Source organism: Pseudophryne corroboree, unplaced genomic scaffold, assembly GCF_028390025.1.
Source record: "Pseudophryne corroboree isolate aPseCor3 unplaced genomic scaffold, aPseCor3.hap2 scaffold_509, whole genome shotgun sequence".
NCBI lineage: Eukaryota > Metazoa > Chordata > Amphibia > Anura > Myobatrachidae > Pseudophryne > Pseudophryne corroboree.
In genome coordinates, this window is record NW_026970114.1 from 78,652 (window position 1) to 103,793 (window position 25,142).

The window sequence follows — 25,142 nt, forward strand, 5'->3', positions numbered from 1 at the left end:
CCGTCAACAGCTCCTCCTTCACATTCTCCCGCAACTGGGGGTGCGAGGAAAAGGCTAAGAATTCCGAGCCCACCCGCCTGCAATAAGCAATCCAACTGCAAAAATTGCTAAGAGCATACGCATGCGCCTGCATTTTCTGTGGCACCCCGCAGATAATGCGATCGCCTCTGACTTTCAATCGGTGCGGGGGGGGGGGGGGTCAGCAACACTCCATTTCAAAGTCGGAGATGGAGCGGTGCGGGGGCAGGGCTTCAACGGAGAAACAGGAGGCGTGGTCAGAGCGGCTGCATGACATCACATGCAGTCGCTGCGATCACAAAAATGGTGGCGGCTTCCTGCGCACACGTACAGTCTGCACCAACAGGAGGCTAAACCATTTTTTATGATCACGCTGAACTGCACTGAGACTGCAATTTCAGCGTGGTCAAGAAGGGAGGCGGCATACTGGGTGGCCATGCCCTGTGATGGGTGGCCCCAGCATGCGAACCAAAGGATTGCAAATTCTGTTACTTAGCAGAATGTGCAATCCTTACTGAATTAGGCCCATTGATTACAAAATTATAAACAATATTTGAAGTTTTTCTTCAGGGACTAACACAAAAGATGCTTGGGGCTACTAACACATGGGTAAGCCACGTAAAGCTTCCCATGGGTCAGTGGCATCACAACGGGGTTGCGGCACACACCCGAGTGTCACCCGCCAAGGGGGGTGACACCAAAGTGCCGGCTCTTCTTCAGTGACAGAATATGGGTGTTTCACTGTGACATTACGTGCAACACCCAGTTTCTGTCACTGTGCAGGAGCCAGCACTACTCACACACTAGTCCCCGGGTGCAGCCCCCAACCCCCGGGATACCCGCAGCAACAAAATGGTGATTCAGGCCACGCCCCTACCTATGAGACCATGCCTCCTTTTTACCATTGCCCTGCTTATCTGCGCGCACTGCATTACAATCTCCCTCGCCGCCTCTCTGGGTGTCACCAGTGATAGTGACACCTCTGCCATGCTTGTAGCAGCTGGTCCTAAGATCTACGCCTCCAGCCCTGAGTGTTTTCCCTTGTGACGTGTTGATCATCATAGCGAAGCAGATGCTTACAGAAAACTGCTGGTGCTTAGATTGAAAAGAAAAACATTGACGAACCCATCATTTCAGCGACAGGGTCTGCCACACGACTGACTGAAATGACTGGTTGGTTTGGGCCCCCACCAAAAAAGAATCAATCAATCTCTCCTTGCACAAACTGGCTCTACAGAGGCAAGATGTCCTCCCTTGTGCTGCCTCAGTTGAATCTCCTTTACTTGACAGAGATGTGCCTGAGCAGCGGCCCTCCCCAGCCCTATCCCAAATCATACTTATTTTGCATAATACCATGGTCATGAAGATTGTTCTCCCAGGGTGAGGTTCATTCATTGCATTCTGGGTATGCTGACCCCTGTGATTTCCCCAAATGTGGGAAACTCAATTGCATTATTTGTGGTAGTGGGGGACTGTGTTTGTGCTTTCTTCTGGTCAACTCTGGTAAAAATCAGATTTCTTTGTCTCAGATCTTCCTCTAGCCTTGTTCCTCTTTCGAGAGTTCCCTTGTGCTGCCTCAGTTGGATCTCCTTCACTTGACAGGGGGGTACCCGAGCAGCGACCCTCCCCAGCTCTAGCCCAACTCCTACTTACCTGCCAGGTGAGATACTATGATCATGTAGGTGCTTCTCCCAGGGCAAGGCTCACCCATTGCACTCTGGGTGTGCTGCCCCTGTGATTTCCCCAAATGTTGGAAACTTGACTGCATAATTTGTGTTTCCCCTGGTCGGCTCTCGTATAATTCAGATCTCTTTGTCTCAGGTCTCTCTCCAGCCTAGTTTGCTGTCTGTTTCCACTTCTCTTTTCTTGAGCCGCTCCCTTCTATGCCCTTGCGCACTATCCTGACTTCTCCCGTCTGCTTACTTTGTGCCTTCCAATGCACAATGCGAACTACAGGTAGTGCTGCAGGACCCACACCCTTTAACTTGCCTTACAGAGCAGCTCTGGAGCTGTTACAGTGCCCAGCTGCTGCAGAGAAATCAGCTTGAATGCTTCAGGGGCTGGGGCATTGCCAACATGAGCCCCACACCGAAGGAGGGTGGGGGTGTTTAATGCGAACTAAGGGTCATCCAAGCGCCGCAAAAGGCCGCCATGCCCTGCATACCCCTTTTCTCTTTTCATATGCAGATGAGGGTTCCAGCCAACTTTGGCCCACTGCTTGGATGACATCACCATATGCAAATCCATCTGCTGTAGGCCTTCCCCCAGGAATGCTTGCACTAGTTGTTGCATTTGGTTTGTTGTTTGGGGGTGCTTCAGTATTAGGCAGCCTTCTGCCCTCCCATGTTCATCTGAAAATATGTGTTCTCCCTGCAGTTGTTGTCCCCAGATGAGAGTTCCCTTGTGCTGCCTCAGTTGAATCTCCTTTACTTGACAGAGATGTGCCTGAGCAGCGGCCCTCCCCAGCCCTATCTCAAATCATACTTATTTTGCATAGGAGATACCATGGTCAAGAAGATTGTTCTCCCAGGGTGAGGGTCATTCATTGCATTCTGGGTATGCTGACCCCTGTGATTTCCCCAAATGTGGGAAACTTGGCTGCATTATTTGTAGTAGTGGGGGACTGTGTTTGTGCTTTCCTCTGGTCAGCTCTGGTAAAAGTCAGATTTTTTTGTCTCATTTCTTCCTCTAGCCTTATTCTTCTTTTGAGAGTTCCCTTGTGCTGCCTCAGTTGGATCTCCTTCACTTGACAGAAGGGTGCTTGAGCAGCGACCCTCCCCAGCTATAGCCCAACTCCTACTTACCTGCCAGGTTAGATACTATGATCATGAAGCTGCTTCTCCCAGGGCAAGGCTCACCCATTGCACTCTGGGTGTGCTGCTCCTGCGATTTCCCCAAATGTGGGACACTTGACTGCATAATTTGTGTTTCCCCTGGTCGGCTCTCGTATAATTCAGATCTCTTTGTCTCAGGTCTCTCTCCAGCCTAGTTTGCTGTCTGTTTCCACTTCTCTTTTCTTGAGCCGCTCCCTTCTATGCCCTTGCGCACTATCCTGACTTCTCCCGTCTGCTTACTTTGTGCCTTCCAATGCACAATGCGAACTACAGGTAGTGCTGCAGGACCCACACCCTTTTACTTGCCTTACAGAGCAGCTCTGGAGCTGTTACAGTGCCCAGCTGCTGCAAGAAATCAGCTTGAATGCTTCAGGGGCTGGGGCATTGCCAACATGAGCCCCACACCGAAGGAGGGTGGGGGTGTTTAATGCGAACTAAGGGTCATCCAAGCGCCACAAAAGGCCGCCATGCCCTGCATACCCCTTTTCTCTTTTCATATGCAGATGAGGGTTCCAGCCAACTTTGGCCCACTGCTTGGATGACATCACTGTATGCAAATCCGTCTTCTGCAGACCTTCCCCCAGGAATGCTTGTACTAGTTGTTGCATTTGGTTTGTTGTTTGGGGGTGCTTCAGTATTAGGCAGCCTTCTGCCCTCCCATGTTCATTTGAAAATATGTGTTCTCCCTGCAGTTGTTGTCCCCAGATGAGAGTTCCCTTGTGCTGCCTCAGTTGAATCTCCTTTACTTGACAGAGATATGCCTGAGCAGCGGCCCTCCCCAGCCCTATCCCAAATCATACTTATTTTGCATAGGAGTTACCATGGTCATGAAGATTGTTCTCCCAGGGTGAGGTTCATTCATTGCATTCTGGGTATGCTGACCCCTGTGATTTCCCCAAATGTGGGAAACTCGACTGCATTATTTGTGGTAGTGGGGGACTGTGTTTGTGCTTTCCTCTGGTCAGCTCTGGTAAAAGTCAGATTTCTTTGTCTCAGATCTTCCTCTAGCCTTGTTCTTCTTTCGAGAGTTCCCTTGTGCTGCCTCAGTTGGATCTCCTTCACTTGACAGGGGGGTGCCCGAGCAGCGACCCTCCCCAGCTCTAGCCCAACTCCTACTTACCTGCCAGGTGAGATACTATGATCAGGAAGGTGCTTCTCCCAGGGCAAGGCTCACCCATTGCACTCTGGGTGTGCTGCTCCTGCGATTTCCCCAAATGTGGGACACTTGACTGCATAATTTGTGTTTCCTCTGGTCGGCTCTCGTATAATTCAGATCTCTTTGTCTCAGGTCTCTCTCCAGCCTAGTTTGCTGTCTGTTTCCACTTCTCTTTTCTTGAGCCGCTCCCTTCTATGCCCTTGCGCACTATCCTGACTTCTCCCGTCTGCTTACTTTGTGCCTTCCAACGCACAATGCGAACTACAGGTAGTGCTGCAGGGCCCACACCCTTTTAGTTGCCTTACAGAGCAGCTCTGGAGCTGTTACAGTGCCCAGCTGCTGCAAGAAATCAGTTGGAATGCTTCAGGGGCTGGGGCATTGCCAACATGAGCCCCACACCGAAGGAGGGTGGGTGTGTTTAATGCGAACTAAGGGTCATCCAAGCGCAGCAAAAGGCCGCCATGCCCTGCATACCCCTTTTCTCTTTTCATATGCAGATGAGGGTTCCAGCCAACTTTGGCCCACTGCTTGGATGACATCACTGTATGCAAATCCGTCTTCTGCAGACCTTCCCCCAGGAATGCTTGTACTAGTTGTTGCATTTGGTTTGTTGTTTGGGGGTGCTTCAGTATTAGGCAGCCTTCTGCCCTCCCATGTTCATTTGAAAATATGTGTTCTCCCTGCAGTTGTTGTCCCCAGATGAGAGTTCCCTTGTGCTGCCTCAGTTGAATCTTCTTTACTTGACAGATATATGCCTGAGCAGCGGCCCTCCCCAGCCCTATCCCAAATCATACTTATTTTGCATAGGAGATACCATGGTCATGAAGATTGTTCTCCCAGGGTGAGGTTCATTCATTGCATTCTGGGTATGCTGACCCCTGTGATTTCCCCAAATGTGGGAAACTCGACTGCATTATTTGTGATAGTGGGGGACTGTGTTTGTGCTTTCCTCTGGTCAGCTCTGGTAAAAGTCAGATTTCTTTGTCTCAGATCTTCCTCTAGCCTTGTTCTTCTTTCGAGAGTTCCCTTGTGCTGCCTCAGTTGGATCTCCTTCACTTGACAGGGGGGTGCCCGAGCAGCGACCCTCCCCAGCTCTAGCCCAACTCCTACTTACCTGCCAGGTGAGATACTATGATCAGGAAGTTGCTACTCCCAGTGCAAGGCTCACCCATTGCACTCTGGGTGTGCTGCTCCTGCGATTTCCCCAAATGTTGGAAACTTGACTGCATAATTTGTGTTTCCCCTGGTCGGCTCTCGTATAATTCAGATCTCTTTGTCTCAGGTCTCTCTCCAGCCTAGTTTGCTGTCTGTTTCCACTTCTCTTTTCTTGAGCCGCTCCCTTCTATGCCCTTGCGCACTATCCTGACTTCTCCCGTCTGCTTACTTTGTGCTTTCCAATGCACAATGCAAACTACAGGTAGTGCTGCAGGGCCCACACCCTTTTACTTGCCTTACAGAGCAGCTCTGGGGATGTTACAGTGCCCAGCTGCTGCAAGAAATCAGCTTGAATGCTTCAGGGGCTGGGGCATAGCCAACATGAGCCCCACACCGAAGGAGGGTGGAGGTGTTTAATGCGAACTAGGGGTCATCCAAGCGCCGCAAAAGGCCGCCATGCCCTGCACGCACCTTTTCTCTTTTCATATGCAGACGAGGGTTGAAGCCAACTTTGACCCACTGCTTGGATGGCATTACCATATGCAAATCAATCTGCTGCAGGCCTTCCCCCAGGAATGCTTGCACTAGTTGTTGCATTTGGTTTGTTGTTTGGGGGTGCTTCAGTATTAGGCAGCCTTCTGCCCTCCCATGTTCATCTGAAAATATGTGTTCTCCCTGCAGTTGTTGTCCCCAGATGAGAGTTCCCTTGTGCTGCCTCAGTTGAATCTCCTTTACTTGACAGAGATGTGCCTGAGCAGCGGACCTCCCTAGCCCTATCTCAAATCATACTTATTTTGCATAGGAGATACCATGGTCAAGAAGATTGTTCCCCCAGGGTGAGGGTCATTCATTGCATTCTGGGTATGCTGACCCCTGTGATTTCCCCAAATGTGGGAAACTTGACTGCATTATTTGTAGTAGTGGGGGACTGTGTTTGTGCTTTCCTCTGGTCAGCTCTGGTAAAAGTCAGATTTCTTTGTCTCATTTCTTCCTCTAGCCTTATTCTTCTTTTGAGAGTTCCCTTGTGCTGCCTCAGTTGGATCTCCTTCACTTGACAGAGGGGTGCTTGAGCAGCGACCCTCCCCAGCTATAGCCCAACTCCTACTTACCTGCCAGGTGAGATACTATGATCATGAAGGTGCTTCTCCCAGGGCAAGGCTCACCCATTGCACTCTGGGTGTGCTGCTCCTGCGATTTCCCCAAATGTGGGACACTTGACTGCATAATTTGTGTTTCCCCTGGTCGGCTCTCGTATAATTCAGATCTCTTTGTCTCAGGTCTCTCTCCAGCCTAGTTTGCTGTCTGTTTCCACTTCTCTTTTCTTGAGCCGCTCCCTTCTATGCCCTTGCGCACTATCCTGACTTCTCCCGTCTGCTTACTTTGTGCCTTCCAATGCACAATGCGAACTACAGGTAGTGCTGCAGGACCCACACCCTTTAACTTGCCTTACAGAGCAGCTATGGAGCTGTTACAGTGCCCAGATGCTGCAAGAAATCAGCTTGAATGCTTCAGGGGCTGGGGCATTGCCAACATGAGCCCCACACCGAAGGAGGGTGGGGGTGTTTAATGCGAACTAAGGGTCATCCAAGCGCCGCAAAAGGCCGCCATGCCCTGCATACCCCTTTTCTCTTTTCATATGCAGATGAGGGTTCCAGCCAACTTTGGCCCACTGCTTGGATGACATCACTGTATGCAAATCCGTCTTCTGCAGACCTTCCCCCAGGAATGCTTGTACTAGTTGTTGCATTTGGTTTGTTGTTTGGGGGTGCTTCAGTATTAGGCAGCCTTCTGCCCTCCCATGTTCATTTGAAAATATGTGTTCTCCCTGCAGTTGTTGTCCCCAGATGAGAGTTCCCTTGTGTTGCCTCAGTTGAATCTCCTTTACTTGACAGAGATGTGCCTGAGCAGCGGCCCTCCCCAGCCCTATCCCAAATCATACTTATTTTGCATAGGAGATACCATGGTCATGAAAATTGTTCTCCCAGGGTGAGGTTCATTCATTGCATTCTGGGTATGCTGACCCCTGTGATTTCCCCAAATGTGGGAAACTCGACTGCATTATTTGTGGTAGTGGGGGACTGTGTTTGTGCTTTCCTCTGGTCAGCTCTGGTAAAAGTCAGATTTCTTTGTCTCAGATCTTCCTCTAGCCTTGTTCTTCTTTCGAGAGTTCCCTTGTGCTGCCTCAGTTGGATCTCCTTCACTTGACAGGGGGGTGCCCGAGCAGCGACCCTCCCCAGCTCTAGCCCAACTCCTACTTACCTGCCAGGTGAGATACTATGATCATGAAGGTGCTTCTCCCAGGGCAAGGCTCACCCATTGCACTCTGGGTGTGCTGCCCCTGTGATTTCCCCAAATGTGGGAAACTTGACTGCATAATTTGTGTTTCCACTGGTCGGCTTTCATATAATTCAGATCTCTTTGTCTAAGGTCTCTCTCCAGCCTAGTTTGCTGTCTGTTTCCACTTCTTTTTTTTTGAGCCCCTCCCTTCTATACCCTTGTGCACTATCCTGACTTCTCCTGTCTGCTTACTTTGTGCCTTCCAATGCACAATGCAAACTACAGGTAGTGCTGCATGGCCCACAACCTGTTACTTGCCTTACAGAGCAGCTCTGGAGCTGTTACAGTGCCAAGCTGCTGCAAGAAATCAGCTTGAATGCTCGGGCATTGCCAACATGAGCCCCACACCGAAGGAGGGTGGGGGTGTTTAATGCGAACTAAGGGTCATCCAAGCGCCGCAAAAGGCCGCCATGCCCTGCATACCCCTTTTCTCTTTTCATATGCAGATGAGGGTTCCAGCCAACTTTGGCCCACTGCTTGGATGACATCACTGTATGCAAATACGTCTTCTGCAGACCTTCCCCCAGGAATGCTTGTACTAGTTGTTGCATTTGGTTTGTTGTTTGGGGGTGCTTCAGTATTAGGCAGCCTTCTGCCCTCCCATGTTCATTTGAAAATATGTGTTCTCCCTGCAGTTGTTGTCCCCAGATGAGAGTTCCCTTGTGCTGCCTCAGTTGAATCTCCTTTACTTGACAGAGATATGCCTGAGCAGCGGCCCTCCCCAGCCCTATCCCAAATCATACTTATTTTGCATAGGAGATACCATGGTCATGAAGATTGTTCTCCCAGGGTGAGGTTCATTCATTGCATTCTGGGTATGCTGACCCCTGTGATTTCCCCAAATGTGGGAAACTCGACTGCATTATTTGTGGTAGTGGGGGACTGTGTTTGTGCTTTCCTCTGGTCAGCTCTGGTAAAAGTCAGATTTCTTTGTCTCAGATCTTCCTCTAGCCTTGTTCTTCTTTCGAGAGTTCCCTTGTGCTGCCTCAGTTGGATCTCCTTCACTTGACAGGGGGGTGCCCGAGCAGCGACCCTCCCCAGCTCTAGCCCAACTCCTACTTACCTGCCAGGTGAGATACTATGATCATGTAGGTGCTTCTCCCAGGGCAAGGCTCACCCATTGCACTCTGGGTGTGCTGCCCCTTTGAATTCCCCAAATGTGGGAAACTTGACTGCATAATTTGTGTTTCCCCTGGTCGGCTCTCATATAATTCAGATCTCTTTGTCTCAGGTCTCTCTCCAGCCTAGTTTGCTGACTGTTTCCACTTCTCTTTTCTTGAGCCGCTCCCTTCTATGCCCTTGCGCACTACCCTGACTTCTCCTGTCTGCTTACTTTGTGCCTTCCAACGCACAATGCGAACTACAGGTAGTGCTGCAGGGCCCACACCCTTTTAGTTGCCTTACAGAGCAGCTCTGGAGCTGTTACAGTGCCCAGCTGCTGCAAGAAATCAGCTTGAATGCTTCAGGGGCTGGGGCATGGCCAACATGAGCCCCACACCGAAGGAGGGTGGGGGTGTTTAATGCGAACTAGGGGTCATCCAAGCGCAGCAAAAGGCCGCCATGCCCTGCATACCCCTTTTCTCTTTTCATATGCAGATAAGGGTTCCAGCCAACTTTGGCCCACTGCTTGGATGACATCACCGTATGCAATTCCATCTTCTGCAGACCTTCCCCAAGGAATGCTTGTACTAGTTGTTGCATTTGGTTTGTTGTTTGGGGGTGCTTCAGTATTAGGCAGCCTTCTGCCCTCCCATGTTCATCTGAAAATATGTGTTCTCCCTGCAGTTGTTGTCCCCAGATGAGAGTTCCCTTGTGCTGCCTCAGTTGAATCTCCTTTACTTGACAAGGGAGGCATTTTGGATTTTTTCTTTGGGTACCCCTACACCTGATGGTCTGATTGAGAGCATCGAACTGAACAACATTGGCAGTCTCTGAAGATTTTATCTATTGATTTACCTAATATATTATTTATTGAATATCCATTTATTGTATGTTTAATAAATAAACAAAATTATTAGAAGTAGCTATTTTGGGAACAGCATTCCTCTTAGTATGAAACTGTATAATCCTGTTGTGTGTGTTCCTTTAAAGTTCTTTAGTAAAATCCACTAGTAATGATGAACATCAGATTTCTTCCTCCATCCTCTTTTTACACTTTCTCTTGGTTCTATATATATATATTTTTTATTTTTTTATTTTTTTTCCCTCCTTCTCCCAAAAGGCCCCCCTCCCTCCCCCCCCCCTCCCTGTTTTAAATTTTTACATCTTTAAATCTTTAAATCTTCGAATCCTTAAATTGTCTGTTTAATAATTATTCTTTCTTCAATTCTTTTTGTTGTTTAAGCAGCAATGTAATTATTCCAGGGGTTAAAATAATGAAATATAGAAATAATATTAACAAAAATTAAAGGTAAAAATGAATTGATAGAATGATCCCATTAAAAGTAAATAAATAATATGGATGTTAAGCTGAGCGGGTTGGATTCGAACATGGGACTCGCTGCATAGAGTGCAGGTGATGTTTCCCCTGCGCCACAAGAGCTGCTTTAGTAGTGGGTTGGATTTATGTTACCCTAAAAGGTTTTATATAAGTAAATGGGGATCCTTAGTGCTGGGTCTCTGAATTATGTGTATGTGATTATAGAGATGAGGTATTGATTGAAAGATTAGAGGTTAATCTGTATATAGATTATATATTTTCTGTTATTTTTTAAACCACCTTGTTGCTTATTTTATTATTATTTTTAATCACCATGTTGCTTATTTTTATATTATGAAATGCCTTTATATGTGCAATTGCAATTAGAAAGTTGTTCCATATGTGAGTCATTACATGTATGCATCCAATTAGTACATGTATATATCCAATCAACTAATTAGTAATGCTATTGGTCCGGTGCATTTTAAAAAGAGCCTGCTAGGCTGCTGATGTATCCTCTGACGAAACCGCTCTTGGATAACAGCGGAGAAACGCGTAAGAAGGTGACTACCAGACACTCTGATTGCTGAGATATAAGCCCATTCATGAACGAGCTACATCACGGCGGACGTCTGATGTAAAGACAGCGGTGAAGGGGAAAAAGCAATTTGAGACCGAGCAAAAGGAGGTCTCTACCCCACGGCAGGGAGGAATATCCCGACCGCGAGTGCCAATAAGATCCAGCCACGGTTAACGACTGAGGCAGCATAAGGAAACTCTCATCTGGGGACAACAACTGCAGGGAGAACACATATTTTCAGATGAACATGGGAGGGCAGAAGGCTGCCTAATACTGAAGCACCCCCAAACAACAAACCAAATGCAACAACTAGTGCAAGCATTCCTGGGGGAAGGCCTGCAGCAGATGGATTTGCATATGGTGATGTCATCCAAGCAGTGGGTCAAAGTTGGCGTCAACCCTCGTCTGCATATGAAAAGAGAAAAGGGGCGTGCAGGGCATTACGGCCTTTTGCGGCGCTTGGATGACCCCTAGTTCACATTAAACACCTCCACCCTCCTTCGGTGTGGGGCTCATGTTGGCTATGCCCCAGCCCCTGAAGCATTCAAGCTGATTTCTTGCAGCAGCTGGGCACTGTAACAGCTCCAGAGCTGCTCTGTAAGGCAAGTAAAAGGGCGTGGGCCCTGCAGCACTACCTGTAGTTTGTATTGTGCGTTGGAAGGCACAAAGTAAGCAGACTGGAGAAGTCAGGATAGTGAGCAAGGGCATAGAAGGGAGTGGCTCAAGAAAAGAGAAGTGGAAACAGACAGCAAACTAGGCTGGAGAGAGACCTGAGACAAAGAGATCTATATTATACGAGAGCCGACCAGGGGAAACACAAATTATGCAGTCAAGTGTCCAACATTTGGGGAAACCGCAGGAGCAGCACACCCAGAGTGCAATGGGTGAGCCTTGCCCTGGGAGAAGCACCTTCATGATCATAGTATCTCACCTGGCAGGTAAGTAGGAGTTGGGCTAGAGCTGGGGAGGGTCGCTGCTCGGGCACCCCCCTGTCAAGTGAAGGAGATCCAACTGAGGCAGCACAAGGGAACTCTCGAAAGAAGAACAAGGCTAGAGGAAGATCTGAGATAAAGAAATCTGACTTTTACCAGAGCTGACCAGAGGAAAGCACAAACACAGTACCTCACTACCACAAATAATGCAGTCCAGTTTCCCACATTTGGGGAAATCACAGGGATCAGCATACCCAGAATGCAATGAATGAACCTCACCCTGGGAGAACAATCTTCATGACCATGGTATCTCCTATGCAAAATAAGTATGATTTGAGATAGGGCTGGGGAGGGCTGCTGCTCAGGCACATCTCTGTCAAGAATTTATAAAGTCTATACATATATATAACCAAATGTCAATATATATATATATATAGAACCCAGCGCTCCTATCAAAACTTATCTATTTCACCAATTTGTTGCTTATTTAATCTTTATACATCTATTAATTTTTACCATATATTATAAAATGCTGCTCCCATAGTTAGTACTGTTCTACCAATAATAAACCAAATTTTAAAGATAATCACACTTGTTATCAAGGGAGCGCAAAAAATAGAATATACAAGCTCTTTATTTAAAAAAATATATATATAGACAGAAGAAACCCACATTCAACAAAATACAATGGAGTCAACATATATAGGCACCACTATCCATATCTAAATGTAATCAGTATCTATTTCATATTGCCCTTGATGACAACGGAATGTCTATTAAAGTGTCCAAAAAATCCTCCTGGATACAGCTGTTGTAATTAAATCGTTACTTTCCAATTGTAATTGATACATTAAATTCCTTCTTGTGGATGAACAGCAACAGTTGTAACCAACGCCTCTTATTTACTGCAGTTAAAGTTCATATGTAACTCACGTGAGTAATGAAAGAAAATAGGGGGAGAGCGCTGTGATGGTTGGTGAAACACAGCGGTATGCTACAACGTACCCACATTTGCATCCATGCATATATAGATGTAGGTGTGTGTACGTCGGTGTGCGTCCAGGTGTCAACGCGTGTATGTATAGATGCAGGTGTGGGTACGTCTGTGTATGTCCAGGTGTCAGAATGTGTATGTATAGATGCAGGTGTGGGAACGTCAGTGTAGGTTCAGATGTCAGCGCGTGTATGTATAGATGCAGGTGCTTGTATGTCCAGATGTCAGTGCATGTATGTATAGATGCAAGTGTGGGTACGTCGGTGTATGTCCATTTGTCAGCGCGTGTATATATAGATGCAGGTGCTTGTATGTTGGTGTATGTCCAGGTGTCAGCGTGTGTATGTATAGATGCAGGTGTGGGAATGTTAGTGTATGTCCAGGTGTCAGGGTGTGTATGTATGGATATTAGGTGTGGGTACATCAGTGTATGTCCAGGTGTCAGCGCATGTATGTATAGATGCAGGATAATAATCACACAGCGTGCCCCCCACCAACCACAAACCTCCCCCACCCCCCTGTATGACATAAACACAGCTAATTACACTTACACACAATAATTTCAGTTTGCGACCAGGAGCCGGCAATGTATGTGCACCCAAATGAAGCCACTGTACATGCCCTGCAGGCTGCTATGTACTGCACAGGTGCAACAAATTTAAATGCCCTATCTTTAAAATGGGGCATATTTTACTAAATTAAATAAACCTGTAACTTTCTGTAAAACCTTAACCCCAAAAGGCACTACACTAACATAGGGGTGTAGAGTTGGATCTTGATCCAAGGCACCAACAGGCTAAAGCTTTGACTGTTCCCAGGATGCCTTGCACCGCCTCCTCTATAACCCTGCCCAGTGACGTAACTAGACCTTTGTGGTCCCCATAGCAAAATTCTGAATGGGCCCACCAGCACTCAACAAGAATGAGTGGCGTTTGGGGTCAGAAAAGTAGAGGGGAAGGGGTCTGACAGAGTAGGGGGCAGGACATGAATGAATAGAAACTGAGGTGTCCATTATATAAAGAAATATAGGCCCTCATTCCGAGTTGATCGGTCGCAAGGCGAATTTAGCAGAGTTACACACGCTAAGCCGCCGCCTACTGGGAGTGAATCTTAGCTTCTTAAAATTGCGACCGATGTATTCGCAATATTGCGATTACTAACTACTTAGCAGTTTCAGAGTAGCTCCAGACTTACTCTGCCTGTGCGATCAGTTCAGTGCTTGTCGTTCCTGGTTGACGTCACAAACACACCCAGCGTTCGGCCAGGCACTCCCACCGTTTCTCCGGCCACTCCTGCGTTTTTTCCGGAAACGGTAGCGTTTTCAGCCACACGCCCCTGAAACGCCGTGTTTCCGCCCAGTAACACCCATTTCCTGTCAATCACATTACGATCGCCGGAGCGAAGAAAAAGCCGTGAGTAAAAATACTTTCTTCATAGTAAAGTTACTTGGCGCAGTCGCAGTGCGAACATTGCGCATGCGTACTAAGCGGATTTTCACTGCGATGCGAAGAAAAATACTGAGCGATCAACTCGGAATGAGGGCCATAGTATGTGTGTCTGTGTGTATATCACACACACACACATATAAGGGAAATTCAAATGCCCTCAATTATTGCGCCCATTACACTCTGGTTTAGGTGCACAAAGCACCTAAACCTGAATAAAGTAATGGGCGCGATCGTGAAAAGACACCGTTTGGTTGCCCAAATGGGTCTCTTTGCACACATTTCAGCTTGTTTCCCCTGGGGGTAGCGAGCTGAAATAAACATGTCGCACCCGTTGGCAGCAACATTAGAATAGCTGCTGACGGGCACGATTGAGGGAGGAAAGGGACATTTGAATCCAGCCCATAGATGCAATGTGAATATGTAATTTGTACCTTTCTTTCTTAAAATGTATATAGTAGTGTATACACTAGTGGTCTTTCCGAACCCCCTAATCCTAACATTGTAATTTGCTTTAGGGCGCACCTCCAATTAGTCTAGTGTTTCGTATTTTCACATTAAATACTTTCTTGCATTGGTTGGTTAAAGATTAGATCGTATATTTTTCTAGATATAGCTGTGCATAGTCTACAAGGCTACATGCTTCTCCCCTAACTAGAGATGTGCAGCGGGCATTTTTCGTGTTTCATGTTTTGGTTTTGGATTCGGATCCGCAGTTGTGTTTTGGATACGGACGCGTTTTGGCAAAACCACCTTTTGGGTTTTGTATTCGGGTGATTTTTTTTTAAACCCTCAAACAGCTAAAATCATAGAATTTGGGGGTAATTTTGATCCTATAGTATTAAGCTCAATAACCATAATTTCTACTCCTTTCCAGTCTATTCTGAACACCTCACACCTCCCAATATTATTTTTAGTCCTAAAATTTGCACCAAGGTCCCTGGATGACTAAGCTAAGCGACCCAATTGGGCAGCACAAACACCTGGCCCATCTAGGAGTGGCACTGCAGTGTCAGACAGGATGGTACTTAAAAAAATAGCCCCAAACAGCACATGATGCAAAGATAAATAAAAAAAGAGGCGCAAGATGAAATTGTAGTGTGTCTCTCCTGCTCAGTGTCAGTTCTCAGTAGTATCCTCATCAGTGCTCAGTATCACTGCTCATTGTCTTGTGCTGCATTGTGGTGCTCAGTATACTAGAGTACATTACTAATAGTCCAGTGCTGCATCTTGCTGCTCAGTGTCAGTTCTAGTATCCTCATCAGTGCTCAGTATCACTGCTCATTGTCTTGTGCTGCATTGTGGTGCTCAGTATACTACAGAACATTACTAATAGTCCAGTGCTGCATCTGGCTGCTCAGTGTCAGTTCTAGTAATCTCATCAGTGCTCCGTATCACTGCTCATTGTCTTGTGGTGCTCAGTATACTACAGTACATTACTAATACTCCAGTGTCTTGTGCCGCATATGGCTGCTGTAGGGTGCTGTGGTAGTGTCCTGTCACTGTGCATATGTCATCATTCCAGTCACAGTGATATCTGGTATCTATCTAGTGGTATCTAATTCCAGACATTACCACCGTCTAATTCCAGATATATTACTGGCATATAATTCCACACATTAAAAAATGGAGAACAAAAAGGTGGAGGGTAAAATAGGGAAAGCTCAAGATCCACTTCCACCTAGTGCTGAAGCTGCTGCCACTTGTCAAGGAAGAGACTATTCAATGCCATCAACATTATGTAATGATTATACGATACATTATATATCATATCATTGTATGGTTGTAAAATACAACTTAAAAACTTTAATTAATAAATACATAAAGGGGTATATGCAATTGTGGTCGAATTCCCGAAATTGTCGAATTTCGGGTCATTTTCCCCCAAAAAAAAAAAAAATCGTCAATGCAATTCAGTGCTTTCCGTCAAAAAAACGGACTTTCAAAATTCGACTTTTTGAAATTCGACTTTTTGCAAATTCGACTTTTCTGCAATGATACAAGTGCTGCAATTCTACAAAAGCATATTCAATTCAAGTTTGGAAATTCGACAGCAGTGCTTTTAGACAGTAAATTCGTCATTTTCAATCCGTCACACTTTGGAGGGTGAAAACAATAAAAAAAAATTTAAACATGTTTTTTTTGTGTGTTTTTTTTTTGTGGGAATAGCATATCTATTTATATTAGAAGGGATTAGGTACTTTTTTTTTTTTTTTTTTTTTGGAGGCACAAGTATTATTTATATATTTTTTAAAATATTATTTATTTATTTATTTTTTAGTGCTGGAACGGGAAAATTAAAAAAAAAAATGGCGTGGGGTCCCCCCTCCAAAGCATAACCAGCCTCGGGCTCTTCGAGCTGGTCCTGGTTCTAAAAATGCGGGGAAAAATTGGGCAGGGATCCCCCGTATTTTTAAAACCAGCACCGGGCTCTGCGCCTGGTGCTGGTGCAAAAAATACGGGGGACAAAACGAGCAGGGGTCCCCCGTATTTTTTACACCAGCATCGGGCTCCACTAGCTGGACAGATAATGCCACAGCCGGGGGTCACTTTTATACAGTGCCCTGCGGCCGTGGCATTAAATATCCAACTAGTCACCCTTGGCCGGGGTACCCTGGGGGAGTGGGGACCCCTTCAATCAAGGGGTCCCCCCCCCAGCCACCCAAGGGCCAGGGGTGAAGCCCGAGGCTGTCCCCCCCATCCAAGGGCTGCGGATGGGAGGCTGATAGCCTTGAGTAAAATGACAAGAATATTGTTTTTTCCAGTAGTACTACAAGTCCCAGCAAGCCTCCCCCGCAAGCTGGTACTTGGAGAACCACAAGTACCAGCATGCGGGAGAAAAACGGGCCCGCTGGTACCTGTAGTACTACTGGGAAAAAAATACCCAAATAAAAACAGGACACAGGCACCGTGACAGTAAAACTTTATTACACACTGCCGACACACACATACTTACCTATGTTCACACGCCGACATCGGTCCTCTTCTCCATGTAGAATCCACGGATACCTGAAAAGAAAAGTTCAATATACTCACCTCAGCCAGGGTCCAGAGATAAATCCACGTACTTGGCAAAAAAAGAAAATGGACACACGGACCACCGGACTGAAAGGGGTCCCATGCTGACACATGAGACCCCTTACCCCGAATGCCGGGACACCACGTGACTCCTGTCACTGAAGTCCCTTCAGCCAATCAGGAAGCGCTACTTCCGTGGCGCTCACCTGATTGGCTGTGCGCTGTCTGTGCTGTGACAGCGCATCGCACAGCTCGGTCCATTAGTTTCAATGGTGGGAACTTTGCCGTCAGCGGTGGGGTTACCCGCGGTCAGCCGCTGACCGGCGGGTGACCTCACCGCTAGCCGCTAAGTTCCCACCATTGAATATAATGGACGGAGCTGTGCGATGCGCTGTCACAGCACAGACAGCGCACAGCCAATCAGGTGAGCGCCACGGAAGTAGCGCTTCCTGATTGGCTGAAGGGACTTCAGTGACAGGAGTCACGTGGTGTCCCGGCATTCGGGGTAAGGGGTCTCATGTGTCAGCATGGGACCCCTTTCAGTCCGGTGGTCCGTGTGTCCGTTTTCTTTTTTTGCCAAGTACGTGGATGTATCTCTGGACGTGGATGTACCTCTGGACGCTGGAAGGTGAGTATAATTTTTTTCACAGGTACCCTCGGATCGTCGGAGACCGTGGCAGTCGGCGTGTCAACATAGGTAAGTATGAATGTGTCGGCAGTGTGTAATAAAGTTTTACTGTCACGGTGTCTGTGTCCTGTTTTTATTTGGGTATTTTTTTCCCAGTAGAACTACAGGTACCAGCGGGCCCGTTTTTCTCCCGCATGCTGGTACTTGTGGTTCTCCAAGTACCAGTATGCGGGGGAGGCTTGCTGGGACTTGTAGTTCTTCTGGAAAAAACAATATTCTTGTCATTTTACTCTAGGCTATCAGCCTCCCATCCGCAGCCATTGGATGGGGGGGACAGCCTCGGGCTTCACCCCTTGCCCTTGGGTGGCTGGGGACCCCTTGATTGAAGGGGTCCCCACTCCCCCAGGGTACCCCGGCCAGGGGTGACTAGTTGGATATTTAATGCCACGGCCGCAGGGCACTGCATAAAAGTGACCCCCGGCTGTGGCATTATCTGTCCAGCTAGTGGAGCCCGATGCTGGTGTAAAAAATACGGGGGACCCCTACTCTTTTTGTCCCCCGTATTTTTTGCACCAGCACCAGGCGCAGAGCCCGGTGCTGGTTTTAAAAATACGGGGGATCCCTGCCCAATTTTCCCCCCGCATTTTTGGAACCAGGACCAGCTCGAAGAGCCCGAGGCTGGTTATGCTTTGGAGGGGGGACCCCACGCCATTTTTTTTTCCGTGTTTTTCCCGTTTTTTCCCGTTTTTTTAATTCGCGGCAAAATACGGCAAATTGGCCGTTTTTCGCCCGCGGGACTGTCGAATCCGTTTTTCATTGAATATGGTGAATTCCGGCAGCCACCTGCCGGAATTCACATGTCGAATTGTGTCGAATTTAAAAACGGCCATAATTTGCCGCGATTCGCCGTGAATTGCATATACCCCAAAGTAGCTTTTATGTAACCTTTTTAAACCTATTAGCATAGACCGAATCTCATCGTGTGTATAGGCCTTTAGTTCAACAACAGCATGGGACCAGTTAGTGTGTTTTGACCACTGCACAGCACCTGGTGTTATATAGTAAGCACCACTATGGCATAGTATACAGCATTATGGGCCTGATATGAGTGTGACCAGCGGTGATGTGGAATGCAGTAGGAGGTGCTGTTTAGCAAGCACCACTTCTATATTCACCATGCAGTATATTGTGTGAATATAGAAGTGTTGGTTGTGTTATGTATTAGAGTAATTATTGCAGCTCCCAGCTAAAATTGCAACAATGTAATTTAGTGACAAGCTGCAGAGATTAACCCTTTCTGTGGCTGCTGCACAACCTCTATTCATATCGCTGAATTAAATTAGGGAGATGTTCTCACCCCGCGAGCAAGCGCAGGTATATGCCACACTTATGGTAACATTGGATTTGCAGATATTTTCTTGCAGGGGTGTTTCTAAACAATTTGGCTTCAAATGCGAGATTTAAAAATGCGTGCCCCCCGCCACCATTGGCATTAAAAATTGTGCCCCTCCCCCATATATATATATAAAAAAAACTATATTTGCATGAGCGCTCCGGACGGGATGGGGGGGCGTGACCTCGCAAAAATGGGTATGGTCTCCATAAAATGGGCGTAGCCTTTCAGGCAAAGACTACCTTACACCCCAGTTCTGGACCCTGCACCAACAGACCTCGGCCACCACAGGGAAAAAAGTACAGTCATTTCCACCATGTTAAGCCCCACACATTAATGCCCTTTGGAACATATTATGTCACTCACCACAATATCTGTGATACACTATGCCCTACAGTAAAGCTTCTAATTACTTTTACAAAAACTGCTCAACGCCAAGAGTTTCACGTGCTGGGTGTCATGCTCATTGCCAGGGGTTTCACTCTCTGGGTGTCATGCTCATTGCCAGGGGGAACGCAGTAGGAGGTGTTATATAGTAAGCACCACTATGGCATAGTATATAGCATTATATATATTGTGAGCACTGGTGATGTTGAGTGCAGTAGAGCTGCTGCTGGGTAATTACAATTGACTACAACCACCAATATATTCTGCTGCACTATATATATGCAAAGCTAATTCTGCTGGGTAATTACAATTGAATACAACCACCAATATATTCTGCTGCACTATATCTATATATGCAAGCTAATTCTGCTGGGTAATTACAATTGACTACAACCACCAATATATTCTGCTGCACTATATCTATATATGCAAAGCTAATTCTGCTGAGTAATTACAATTGACTACAACCACCATTATATTCTGCTGCACTATATCTATATATGCAATGCTAATTCTGCTGGGTAATGCAAATTGAAACATTATTGCATAGTATGTGATTTTGAAGTACTTTTTTAAAGTTTTGAATGATATAGACCCAGTTTAATCTTTGTGGAATGCCTGGTTGTTGTTTTTAAGGTAATTTATTGCCTGGCATTTGAGGGGGTGGGGTGTGGTTACAGATTTCAATTATTGGTTTCACTTGTAATAGTCTTCTACTTAAGTCCAATGGTGTAGGCTGTGCAAAGCCATTTGGCTGTGCATTTATTGATCTAAGCGTGCATTTTTATCAAAGCGTGATAAAATTGACACATAACAGCAGCGTTCAATCAGTATCAATTTATCTTCAGCTGATGTCGATTGTGAATTTACGTTTCTTCTCTTCTTGTCACCTACAGGTAATTACAATTGACTACAACCACCAATATATTCTGCTGCACTATATCTATATATGCAAAGCTAATTCTGCTGGGTAATGCAAATTGAAACATTATTGCATAGTATGCAATAATATAGTATGCATATAGCAGAGGATAGTTTCAATCTGCCTACCTCTGGGTTATGGGCCCAGAATGCTTTCATTGCAGTACTCTGCTGCACATGTAAGTGCAAGAGATCCTGAAGCACTCACTCATCATGGGAAAGTACCAATGTGTTTCTTCGTTGATTGATGGAAGAAACATCTTACAAAAACTCTCCAGATTATTGACTTTTAAAGTTTTTCTAGGAAACGTTCTACATGAATGCTTATTAGCGTTTGTCAGAACATACGTTTGCAAAGTGTCTCTGTGGCGCAATCAGTTAGCGTGTTTGGTTATTAACCAAAAGGTTGGTGGTTCAATCCCACCCAGGGACGTAATTTACCTTGTTATCAGATTTTGGTGATCTTTAAGTAGACAAGTCAAAATTTCAAACCCCCTCTTATGGTGTAGGGTACCTGGCCTTCTCTGATGTAATCAGAGTTAGATTTGATTAAGTGATTTTATAAAAAAAAAACAGCTAGGAAGCACAATTTAGCAGTGGGTTGCAGAGAAAAAGAAATATGCTGGCAAAAAAATCCAATTGAGTGATTAAACAGCTCTTCATTTTCTGGCTTTATTTTTAAGCTAACAAATTTGTTCTCTGAAAAGTGTCCACAAAGCCAAGTATCTGATTAACACCTTTGTAGGGATGGTTTTTCACCTATTACTAAATTAAACTTGCTTCATTGGAAAGGCAGCAAGATGCATCGTCATTTCAATATCTACTGAAATAATACAGGTTGACACCAGGAAACATTAATGCCACTGCATCCTTGCTGCTTTCTCATGTGGAAGTCTGTTTAATGTGAAAACAAGGTGATATCTAATTAGCACACAGGTAAGGAATTAAGAAAATCTTTATTTAAGGGTGAAGATGTTTCTCACAAAATCGTTGCCCCAATGCATCATTGAAATTCAAGCTGGAAAGATGATTTTAATATATCACTTGTACATTTTGTATTGCTCTTCTGGTGACAATGTAGTTTGTTTTTGTCAATTACCATTTTAATAATAGGGTAAAGAAAATTAAGTGGATTTTTGAAAGAAAACAATACTGTCAATATACTATTAAACAAATTAAAATGGTAAAAGTTATTGTACTTTAAGTAAAAATAAAAGAGCTAAAATATCAATCCCAATTTTGGATTACTTTAATAAAAAAAAAATGCATATAGCAGAGGATAGTTTCAATCTGCCTACCTCTGGGTTATCGGCCCAGCATGCTTCCATTGCAGTACTCTGCTGCACATGTAAGTGCAAGAGATCCTGAAGCACTCACTCATCATGGGAAAGTACCAATGTGTTTCTTCGTTGGTTGATGGAAGAAACATCTTACAAAAACTCTCCAGATTATTGACTTTTTTAAGTTTTTCTAGGAAACGTTCTAGATGAATGCTTATTAGCCTTTGTCAGTATGTACTTTTTGCAAAGTGTCTCTGTGGCGCAATCGGTTAGTGTGTTCGGCTATTAACCAAAAGGTTGGTGTTTCAATCCCACCAAGGGACGTAATTGACCTTGTGATCAGATTTTGGTGATATTTAAGTCGACAAGTCAAAATTTCAAACCCCCTGTTATGGTGTGGGTACCTTGCCTTCCCTGATGTAATCAGAGTTAGATTTGATTCAGTGATTTTATAAAAACAGCTAGGAAGCACAATTTAGCAGTGGGTTGCAGAGAAAAAAAATATGCTGGCAGAAAAATCCAATTGAGTGATTAAACAGCTCTTCATTTTCTGGCTTTATTTTTATGCTAACAAATTTGTTCTCTGAAAAGTGTCCACAAAGCCAAGTCTCTGATTAACACCTTTGTAAGGATGGTTTTTCACCTATTACTAAATTAAACTTGCTTCATTGGAAAGGCAGCAAGATGCATCCTCATTTCAATGTCTACTGAAATAATACAGGTTGACACCAGGAAACATTAACGCCACTGCATCCTTGCTGCTTTCTCATGTGGAAGTCTGTTTAATGTGAAAACAAGGTGATATCTAATTAGCACACAGGTAAGGAATTAAGAAAATCTTTATTTAAGGGTGAAGATGTTTCTCACAAAATCGTTGCCCCAATGCATCATTGAAATTCAACCTGGAAAGATGATTTTAATATATCACTTGTACATTTTGTATTGCTCTTCTGGTGACAATGTAGTTTGTTTTTGTCAATTACCATTTTAATAATAGGGTAAAGAAAATTAAGTGGATTTTTGAAATAAAACAATACTGTCAATATACTATTAAAACAAATTAAAATTGTAAAAGTTATTGTACTTTAAGTAAAAATAAAAGAGCAAAAATATCAATCCCAGTTTTGGATTACTTTAATTAACAAAAAAAATGCATATAGCAAAGGATAGTTTCAATCTACCTACCTCTGGGTTATGGGCCCAGCATGCTTCCATTGCAGTACTCTGCTGCACATGTAAGTGCAAGAGATCCTGAAGCACTCACTCATCATGGGAAAGTACCAATGTGTTTCTTCGTTGGTTGATGGAAGAAACATCTTACAAAAACTCTCCAGATTATTGACTTTTTAAAGTTTTTCTAGGAAACGTTCTAGATGAATGCTTATTAGCCTTTGTCAGTACGTACTTTTTGCAAAGTGTATCTGTGGCGCAATCGGTTAGTGTGTTCGGCTATTAACCAAAAGGTTGGTGGTTCAATCCCACCCAGGGACGTAATTGACCTTGTGATCAGATTTTGGTGATATTTAAGTCGACAAGTCAAAATTTCAAACCCCCTGTTATGGTGTGGGTAGCTGGCCTTCCCTGATGTAATCAGAGTTAGATCTGATTCCGTGATTTTATAAAAACAGCTAGGAAGCACAATTTAGCAGTGGGTTGCAGAGAAAAAAAATATGCTGGCAGAAAAATCCAATTGAGTGATTAAACAGCTCTTCATTTTCTGGCTTTATTTTTATGCTAACAAATTTGTTCTCTGAAAAGTGTCCACAAAGCCAAGTCTCTGATTAACACCTTTGTAAGGATGGTTTTTCACCTATTACTAAATTAAACTTGCTTCATTGGAAAGGCAGCAAGATGCATCCTCATTTCAATGTCTACTGAAATAATACAGGTTGACACCAGGAAACATTAACGCCACTGCATCCTTGCTGCTTTCTCATGTGGAAGTCTGTTTAATGTGAAAACAAGGTGATATCTAATTAGCACACAGGTAAGGAATTAAGAAAATCTTTATTTAAGGGTGAAGATGTTTCTCACAAAATCGTTGCCCCAATGCATCATTGAAATTCAACCTGGAAAGATGATTTTAATATATCACTTGTACATTTTGTATTGCTCTTCTGGTGACAATGTAGTTTGTTTTTGTCAATTACCATTTTAATAATAGGGTAAAGAAAATTAAGTGGATTTTTGAAAGAAAACAATACTGTCAATATACTATTAAACAAATTAAAATGGTAAAAGTTATTGTACTTTAAGTAAAAATAAAAGAGCTAAAATATCAATCCCAATTTTGGATTACTTTAATTAAAAAAAAATGCATATAGCAGAGGATAGTTTCTATCTGCCTACCTCTGGGTTATCGGCCCAGCATGCTTCCATTGCAGTACTCTGCTGCACATGTAAGTGCAAGAGATCCTGAAGCACTCACTCATCATGGGAAAGTACCAATGTGTTTCTTCGTTGGTTGATGGAAGAAACATCTTACAAAAACTCTCCAGATTATTGACTTTTTTAAGTTTTTCTAGGAAACGTTCTAGATGAATGCTTATTAGCCTTTGTCAGTATGTACTTTTTGCAAAGTGTCTCTGTGGCGCAATCGGTTAGTGTGTTCGGCGATTAACCAAAAGGTTGGTGGTTCAATCCCACCCAGGGACGTAATTGACCTTGTGATCAGATTTTGGTGATATTTAAGTCGACAAGTCAAAATTTCAAACCCCCTGTTATGGTGTGGGTATCTGGCCTTCCCTGATGTAATCAGAGTTAGATTTGATTCAGTGATTTTATAAAAACAGCTAGGAAGCACAATTTAGCAGTGGGTTGCAGAGAAAAAAAATATGCTGGCAGAAAAATCCAATTGAGTGATTAAACAGCTCTTCATTTTCTGGCTTTATTTTTATGCTAACAAATTTGTTCTCTGAAAAGTGTCCACAAAGCCAAGTCTCTGATTAACACCTTTGTAAGGATGGTTTTTCACCTATTACTAAATTAAACTTGTTTCATTGGAAAGGCAGCAAGATGCATCCTCATTTCAATGTCTACTGAAATAATACAGGTTGACACCAGGAAACATTAACGCCACTGCATCCTTGCTGCTTTCTCATGTTGAAGTCTGTTTAATGCGAAAACAAGGTGATATCTAATTAGCACACAGGTAAGGAATTAAGAAAATCTTTATTTAAGGGTGAAGATGTTTCTCACAAAATCGTTGCCCCAATGCATCATTGAAATTCAAGCTGGAAAGATGATTTTAATATATCACTTGTACATTTTGTATTGCTCTTCTGGTGACAATGTAGTTTGTTTTTGTCAATTACCATTTTAATAATAGGGTAAAGAAAATTAAGTGGATTTTTGAAAGAAAACAATACTGTCAATATACTATTAAAACAAATTAAAATGGTAAAAGTTATTGTACTTTAAGTAAAAATAAAAGAGCCAAAATATCAATCCCAGTTTTGAATTACTTTAATTGACAAAAAAAAATTGCATATAGCAGAGGATAGTTTCAATCTGCCTACCTCTGGGTTATGGGCCCAGCATGCTTCCGTTGCTGTACTCTGCTGCACATGTAAGTGCAAGAGATCCTGAAGCACTCACTCATCATGGGAAAGTACCAATGTGTTTCTTCGTTGGTTGATGGAAGAA

The 25,142-nt window shown here is 44.4% G+C and overlaps 15 non-coding genes and 2 pseudogenes across 15 annotated transcripts; 15 read left to right on the forward strand and 2 right to left on the reverse strand.

Annotated features, from left to right (window-relative positions):
- The first annotated feature begins 1,351 nt into the window (after window positions 1–1,351).
- On the forward strand, window positions 1,352–1,511 carry LOC135030967 (U1 spliceosomal RNA). The gene has a single exon (XR_010226864.1). It is a non-coding gene; the product is annotated as a U1 spliceosomal RNA (small nuclear RNA).
- Window positions 1,512–1,663: 152 nt separating this feature from the next.
- On the forward strand, window positions 1,664–1,826 carry LOC135030936 (U1 spliceosomal RNA). Its single transcript, XR_010226839.1, has one exon. It is a non-coding gene; the product is annotated as a U1 spliceosomal RNA (small nuclear RNA).
- Window positions 1,827–2,498: 672 nt separating this feature from the next.
- Window positions 2,499–2,662, forward strand: LOC135030961 (U1 spliceosomal RNA). Its single transcript, XR_010226858.1, has one exon. It is a non-coding gene; the product is annotated as a U1 spliceosomal RNA (small nuclear RNA).
- A 152-nt stretch (window positions 2,663–2,814) lies between these two features.
- On the forward strand, window positions 2,815–2,977 carry LOC135030941 (U1 spliceosomal RNA). The gene has a single exon (XR_010226840.1). It is a non-coding gene; the product is annotated as a U1 spliceosomal RNA (small nuclear RNA).
- Window positions 2,978–3,648: 671 nt separating this feature from the next.
- On the forward strand, window positions 3,649–3,812 carry LOC135030955 (U1 spliceosomal RNA). Its single transcript, XR_010226852.1, has one exon. It is a non-coding gene; the product is annotated as a U1 spliceosomal RNA (small nuclear RNA).
- Window positions 3,813–3,964: 152 nt separating this feature from the next.
- Window positions 3,965–4,127, forward strand: LOC135030970 (U1 spliceosomal RNA). Its single transcript, XR_010226867.1, has one exon. It is a non-coding gene; the product is annotated as a U1 spliceosomal RNA (small nuclear RNA).
- Window positions 4,128–4,798: 671 nt separating this feature from the next.
- On the forward strand, window positions 4,799–4,962 carry LOC135030950 (U1 spliceosomal RNA). The gene has a single exon (XR_010226849.1). It is a non-coding gene; the product is annotated as a U1 spliceosomal RNA (small nuclear RNA).
- A 152-nt stretch (window positions 4,963–5,114) lies between these two features.
- LOC135030942 (U1 spliceosomal RNA) lies at window positions 5,115–5,277 on the forward strand. The gene has a single exon (XR_010226841.1). It is a non-coding gene; the product is annotated as a U1 spliceosomal RNA (small nuclear RNA).
- Window positions 5,278–5,948: 671 nt separating this feature from the next.
- Window positions 5,949–6,112, forward strand: LOC135030965 (U1 spliceosomal RNA). The gene has a single exon (XR_010226862.1). It is a non-coding gene; the product is annotated as a U1 spliceosomal RNA (small nuclear RNA).
- Window positions 6,113–6,264: 152 nt separating this feature from the next.
- On the forward strand, window positions 6,265–6,427 carry LOC135030977 (U1 spliceosomal RNA). Its single transcript, XR_010226874.1, has one exon. It is a non-coding gene; the product is annotated as a U1 spliceosomal RNA (small nuclear RNA).
- A 671-nt stretch (window positions 6,428–7,098) lies between these two features.
- On the forward strand, window positions 7,099–7,262 carry LOC135030954 (U1 spliceosomal RNA). The gene has a single exon (XR_010226851.1). It is a non-coding gene; the product is annotated as a U1 spliceosomal RNA (small nuclear RNA).
- A 152-nt stretch (window positions 7,263–7,414) lies between these two features.
- On the forward strand, window positions 7,415–7,577 carry LOC135030979 (U1 spliceosomal RNA). The gene has a single exon (XR_010226875.1). It is a non-coding gene; the product is annotated as a U1 spliceosomal RNA (small nuclear RNA).
- Window positions 7,578–8,239: 662 nt separating this feature from the next.
- Window positions 8,240–8,403, forward strand: LOC135030944 (U1 spliceosomal RNA). Its single transcript, XR_010226843.1, has one exon. It is a non-coding gene; the product is annotated as a U1 spliceosomal RNA (small nuclear RNA).
- A 152-nt stretch (window positions 8,404–8,555) lies between these two features.
- On the forward strand, window positions 8,556–8,697 carry LOC135030937 (U1 spliceosomal RNA; annotated as a pseudogene).
- Window positions 8,698–11,303: 2,606 nt separating this feature from the next.
- Window positions 11,304–11,445, reverse strand: LOC135030940 (U1 spliceosomal RNA; annotated as a pseudogene).
- A 152-nt stretch (window positions 11,446–11,597) lies between these two features.
- On the reverse strand, window positions 11,598–11,761 carry LOC135030966 (U1 spliceosomal RNA). The gene has a single exon (XR_010226863.1). It is a non-coding gene; the product is annotated as a U1 spliceosomal RNA (small nuclear RNA).
- Window positions 11,762–20,576: 8,815 nt separating this feature from the next.
- Window positions 20,577–20,650, forward strand: TRNAN-AUU (transfer RNA asparagine (anticodon AUU)). Its single transcript has one exon. It is a non-coding gene; the product is annotated as a tRNA-Asn (tRNA).
- The last annotated feature ends 4,492 nt before the right edge of the window (window positions 20,651–25,142 follow it).